This window comes from Cibotium barometz, chromosome 22 (assembly GCF_041138505.1).
Source record: "Cibotium barometz isolate CiBa-2024 chromosome 22, ASM4113850v1, whole genome shotgun sequence".
Taxonomy (NCBI): Eukaryota; Viridiplantae; Streptophyta; class Polypodiopsida; order Cyatheales; family Cibotiaceae; genus Cibotium; species Cibotium barometz.
The window spans coordinates 36,352,602-36,359,632 of NC_141067.1; positions in this window are offsets into that span (position 1 = coordinate 36,352,602).

Genomic DNA, 7,031 nt, shown 5'->3' on the forward strand with positions numbered 1-7,031 from the left:
CTGATGCAATGTGCCCAATACATAATGCGTATAGCATTCATTCTTATGCACATTCCCAAATGCAACTCTGGCTATGAATAATCTTGATTTTGAGTGAGATTTACAGGCATTAACCAAGGGTTAAATGCAAAATGATGATTATCACAATTTTATCAGCACAATTTTCCCAGAAATTACATTAAATCAAGGGTAACCAATTTGTACGGGATGGTTGGAGTATTAAACCAACTCCGATTTGCAATCTGAAGTTATAGGGATCTGTATCAGATAGGTAATGGTTAATTTGAACCCTCAATTGCACCAAAATATAGTGATTAGCACTGATTAATCATTGATTATGTTTTGTGTGCAAAAAACAGAGTATGCGGGGAGTCCAGATCTGGTGCCTTAGACTTCAAATGAGCTCAAATGCTTTCAAAGGCATCAATAGCAATGAGTCTAGTAGAGGATTAAGCCAAGAAACACAAGATTTGACCAAATATTAAAAGCTTAATCTCTGTTTTACCAAAGTCACCTGTAGATTTGATGAAGAGCTTGGATCTCACTGTAGACTTGATGAAACTGAATTCTGTCTTCACCAGCTTGTAGAGCATGCTTAAATACACCTTTGGCTAGGAGGAATTAGAAAGATTTGACTTGATGAAGTTGCAACGTTCATTTTTCTCAGAAAAAAATGCGCATCGTCGATTTCTCCTCAACGCGTTGGCGGTTTTCGCTTCCGTTTCGACTGGCTACAGCTCAAGGATGTTGACTATGTTGGGCTAGAAGCACAAGACCTAATTTAGAGTGTACAAGAAGCTAGAGCTCCTCCACTGGCTGGGGGTGAAGGGGTGAAGTGAAAAATAACTAAAAATTGGATTATTTTCTAATTATCTACTAATCTTGATTAATTAAATAATGGGCTCATAAACCTAATTGATTCTAGGCATGGCTCTGATACCATGTTGAAATTTGAGTATTGTGATGAGCTATGGTGGATCAAACACTAGAATCAACATCATTAACAAAGTGATTAGCAAATAATTAAGATATAATTAGTGGATAATTAACAAATAGATTAATGTAGGCATGGATACTCAAAAACCAGCAAATTCTCATTAGGGTTATGCCTCAATTCATAGAGTTTACATCAAGCATCAAATCCCATTGATTTCTCCATGATTCACTCCCAAAATATCTCCACCTCTTGCCTGATTCTCTCCACCTCTTCTCTTTTCCCTGAATATCTCCCAGAATAACTCCACACTCCTAAATTCTCTCATGCTACCCTTTATTCTCTCCCAATAGATTCTTCTCACCTTTTCATAGGTTCTTTCACAATTACATCTCCTCTTTTACAGCCTCTATCCAAGAGCTTGTTCCCGCACACACCCTATTCACTTGTATATTTCAACAGGTTTTTGGTAATCTTCCTTGCTCGCATGCTTGCATGTGTAGTCTCTAAAAGGTTAGTCATTTTGCAACAAAAACACCAACTCATCTTGAGTCATGAACCAAGGTCCGCAATGGATTGCCCTGATATCCCACCAAGCCAGCCATGTTTACAATGCTGGTACCTCCCCTTGTATTGCATTCGCTATCTACAAAAGTTTCTTGATTTTATTTTTGTTCCCTCCTATGGTGGTCTAAGGTTCCTCTTGTGGAAAAGAATAGGGATGAGAATAAATCCACATCGACAAGGGTGAAGATATAATGTAGAGAACAAGGCTTTTTAGTTATGAATTCCCCCCATCGATTCCCCTATGCAAGAGTTAGGGCATGAAGAGATGATGTTTTCAGGTCTAAAGATAACTTTTGGAAAGGAGAGTTATGTAGTTGTGAAGGGTGCCTTCATTGCGTCCATGTGGACATGTGATAGGGAGAGCACGATGGCTAATGATGTGGCCGAGTGGGATAATATTTGGCATAACATCAACAAGGAGTTTAAAGAAGAGATTCAAAGAAGATTAGAGTTTCTAATTCTTGAGGTTTGAATGTTTTATGTTTGCGAAGGAAACCACCGTACAATAGCATGGACTACTACTGCAGTTAAAGAAATATTCTCCATTACAAGGGCAAAGAATCACCAAGCATTATGTACAATTATAGATCCAGTGAGAGTTAGAAAGATTGCTCTACTATCAACTTGTAGAGCAAATGAAGTAGTAAGTATATCTTTGTCTATGTTAACCCTCATTGGCAGCATTATTGTATATTTTACATGTGTGATCGCTGCTTGTCTTTCAAAGGCATGGCACGAGATTAATTAGGGAGATTGTATTCTTAGATTAAGTGTTTGCACAAGCCTAGGTAGCCGTGGATAGCCATGGATATTTTTAAAGTTAAGTCGCCCAAGGAGTGAAGGCTGGGGGCCAAGATAGGGTCATTTTGTAATCTCACCACTCATTCTCTTATTCTAATACAATAAACTGCTCTTGTTCTCTATGTTAATATGCACTCAATGCTCGCATCCCAGCATGTATCTCACTTTGATGTATAATGCACATTTGTTAGGCCCCCATTATGAGGAGTAGCCATGGTGCATGTCTTTCGTGGGAACCCCGGCATAGACGTCGATGCGGTCATTATTTTGACCATTGATGATGGTTAGGAGATGGTCAAGGATACAAGCATTAGCTAGGGTCCGTTAATGTAGCTGAATGAATAAGGAATATTCCCTTGGATACCAGGTCTATCATAAGTGGGTGGTGGTCGGTGTTAGTGGGCCGCGTTCTTGATACGTTGGCGATGATCGTGTCGATGTAGTGTAATCACCCTCATTGTATACGCGTCTACGACACCGCCTACAGTACTATATATGCACATGGTTTCCATGAGCTAAGGTATCCAATTCATGTGAGTATCAACCCCCTTCTAGACTTCGTACATACTCCATCCAGAGTCTGTCTAGATCGCCATCTAAACTCTACTTGTTGGGAGTGCATGAGTGGATAGCACCATCACTTGTACCTCTTTGGTATAATCAAAATTTTAAATTCTTTCCATTGTGCATCTATTGCATTGTCTATTGTGCTTTGTCTTGCTATCTCTTTCCACTGTGTGCCAGATTATTATACTCTACTCTCCATGCTATTTCTTTCTTGCTTGCCTCTTGCTTGTTTGAGATCTTGTGTGCTTGGTTGCATGTATGTGAGAGAGTGAGTGTGTGCGATTGAGTGAGAGACGAGGATCGAGGTTCCATTGGAGTGTGGCAGTAGCGTTGGAGTGGAGCTTGGAGTGTGACTACGCGGCAACATAATCTCCTACAAAAATCCGAGCACAAGCATTCACGAGGTGAGCGAAACGTCTTGTTTATGCAATTGTGGGCTAGGTTATGGTAGATTAACTTCTCGATTTGATCTGTTTTATTCTCATGAGTGCGATGAGGCAAAGCCCCACAACATTGGCTAGTTCCTACACTCTTTTTATGGTGCAAGAGCTTCCCATAAATGGCACCGCTTTGCCAAGGAATAGCCCTATTGCTTAGCCACAATGCATTTTGAATATGTGTGTGCGTGTGTGTGTGTGTTTGTGTATGAAATAATTCTGTTATAATTATGTTTTCTACTTTTGCAAGGAGGGTAGAAATGAGTAACTGAAAATGTGTCCATTTTATGGCATTGTTGGTATTCTTATTGATTTCTACAATTTCTATAGTTTCTACATATTGTTCAATTTCTTTAATTCTTACATGTGTCTTAGTTTTCATGTGTGTACACACACACACACACACACACACACACACAAACATAGACACGCACACACACACACACACACACACACACAAACATAGACACGCACACACGCACACACACACACACATACAAAAACAAAGAGTGTTGATTTATATCTCAATATTTATCTTCCCTTTCCAATCATATGTTCATTCAACATAACACACACACACACACAATGTAGACAAATAAAACATATTGGATAAACATTGAGTTATGATAGAGAAATATGCAATGTGACTAGCCTCATATGAGAACATAACAAAATATTAAAATATTCAATTAATATGCCCAAATATATGTATCTCAACTCCACTATTGTTAATGGAGCTTGAATTCAAAAAATAGAGTGAAATTGTGAGAGAGAGAGAGAGAGAGAGAGAGAGAGAGAAGCTTTCAAAAGAAAATAGAGTGAAATTGTGCGAGAGGGAGAGAGAGAGAGAAAAGCTTTCAAAAGAAGCTTGCCTACCAAAAATAATTTCTTCTCTTTGCCTCTGGTCTCTTGCTCTAGTAGAGTTCCTTCTATCTCATGTAGCTACAATTCAGGTACATTCTTTAGTGTTGCTACAATGTTTTCATATTCACCTTTGTCCACACTCTTTAGTAGCACTGCTAGTGCCTCATCCAGGGATTTCACTGACGTAAACGAAAACATGTGAACATGTTAATAACATATGTTAATAACACAAAAAATCTTGTGATCACATGTTATATTCACAAAGCTTTCACAAGGGCCTAAAAAAATTATCTTTGTCGGGCATAAAAAATCTTCTTAGATGGCCACTGACCTACTATTATGTGAAGATGGTAACATGAGAACATGTGAATAGCTTATTCCCATGTGTAGCCAAGCTTTTAAGGGGTTCCCAAATGGCAAGTGACCTGTTATTTTGTGAACGGTAAGACGAGAACATGTAAATAACTTGTTCACATGTGTTATTATCACCAAAAAATCTTGTGATCACGTGAACATTAAATCCTTGGCCTCATCATCTTCTACCTTTTTGCCAATATAGCTGCCAGTGCTGCTTAATGCTTTTATATCTATTCAAGTGTGTGATTAAAGGTTCACTTTCCTTCATATCCAATTTTTAAAATTGTATTAACAAATTTATTTTTGAATTTTTAGCTTGTGTGCCAAATAATTTATTGAGTTCATCCCATGCATCTTTTGCCCATTGTATCCCTGTGATGTGATGAATGATTTCATCATTTAAACTGAGTGCGATAAGTCCCAATCCTTTATTATTCCTTCTCTTCCACTCATTTTTCCCTCTCACCTCTAGGCATTCATCTCTTCCCTCAACTAGCCCCCACAGATTTTTCCTCATGAGCAGATACATGGTTTTTGTCTGCCATGTGTAAAACTGCTCCCCATTAAATTTGGCTATTTCTTGTGCCGTACTCATGATAATGTGAAGGGGGTCTTACCTCTTGATCCAATTTCAAGATTCAAGGGTAGTGTATACCCTTTTACAACTCAATTTGGTGTTTAGGAGATGATTACAACAGATTTATCGGCATAAAATCACCAAAAATTACATTAAATCAAGGGTAACCAATTTGTACGGAATGGTTGGAGTATCAAACCATCTCCAAATTGCAATCTAAAGTTATAAGGATCTGTATCGGATACCTAATGGTTAATTTGAACCCTCAATTGCACCAAAAAATAGTGATTAGCACTGATTAATCATTGATTAGCAAATTAATCCTCTGTTTTGTGTGCAAAAAATAGAGTATGTGGGGAGCCTAGATCTGAGGCCTTAGAGTTCAAATGACCTCAAATCCTTTCAAGACCATCAATAGTAATTAGTCTAGTAGAGGATTAAGCCAAGAAACACAAGATTTGATCGATTGAATGCTTAATCTCTGTTTTACCAAAGTCACCTCTGCAGATTTGATAAAGAGCTTGGATCTCACTCTGTAGACTTGATCAAATCAAATTCTGTCTTCACTACTTGTAGAGCACCCTTGAAAACCCCTAGGGCCAAGAGGACCCATTGCATTTGATGAAGCAGAAATCTCATATTTTCTCTAGAAAAACGGTGCCTGCAAGCATCTAATCCCACTGATTTCTCCTTGATTCACTCCACCTCTTTTGCTTGATTCTCTCCACCTCTCCCAGAATATCTCCACACCTCCTAAATCTCCTCATGCTACCCTTTATTCTCTCCCAGTAGATACTTCTCACCTTTTCACAGGTTCTCTCGCATTTACAGATTCTCTTTTACGACCTCTTGTGCTAAGGGCTTGTTCCCGCACACACCCTATTCACTTGTATATTTCAACAACTTGGTGCCCTTATTATTGTAGAGGTAAGAATACTAGAAATGAGTGTCCACATTCCAAGGGTGTGGTGTGGCTATTGTAGAAGATATATTAATCACTCATGATACCCAAATTGACCCTGTACTATCAGTATAATCGAGCAAATCATGGTATGCATGCTCCCACCTTACTAGTAGTCAATCAAATTCTTGCACTTCCTACTCCACCTGGAGTGGGTAGTGGAGATTGTACACTAGGCTACTACTGCTACCAATCCTCTGCAACAAAGAGGAGTCCTTAAATTTCCAAACACAGCTCCTCCCATTTTGGAACATCAACCTACCACCACATGTGTGGCATCCATAAGGCATATGGAAGCTGGGCTTGTGATTGAAGATATCCCTGACACTTTTGTGCCACAACCCCAACCTTTAGAAATACCATCCAAATATCATTCCTATTATGTTCCATTTCAAAAAATGAGATGTAATACTTGTGAGGATGCTGAACAAAACTCTAACAAGATATTACCTCTTGTAGAATGGGTAACCAATGAGCTATAGGTCTTGGGAGATGAATCCTATAGCCCATGGCCAACCCTTATCTGAAAAGATGCAGGGGAGAAGAGAGCTTGAGCTCTTGCAAGCACACACACACTCACACTAACCCTAGAAGTGAACACACAAGGTGAGAGGCTGAAAATTCTTCTTCGTCTTCACACAACAAAAGAGGTCTACAAAAAGGATAAGATGACTAACACACATAATAGAGTATATATAAGCGGTCCATAATGTGAACACGCTAAGTGGACTGGGTAGATGTGGACTAGTTGGTGTAGTCCAACTGCTATGGATTCTCTGGTGAAGATATGTCGGTGCCAGCTACCAAACTTGCTAGTGATATAAATGTTGAACTGTCATGCAGGTGCCTCGTGAGTGTTAGCTCATATTGAGCTTGACATCTCAACACTCCCCCTTAAGCTCAACTCCAGCTCATGAAATCTAAGCATATCTCAAAATCTATTAAGCTTCTCAGCTCCCCTTCCTG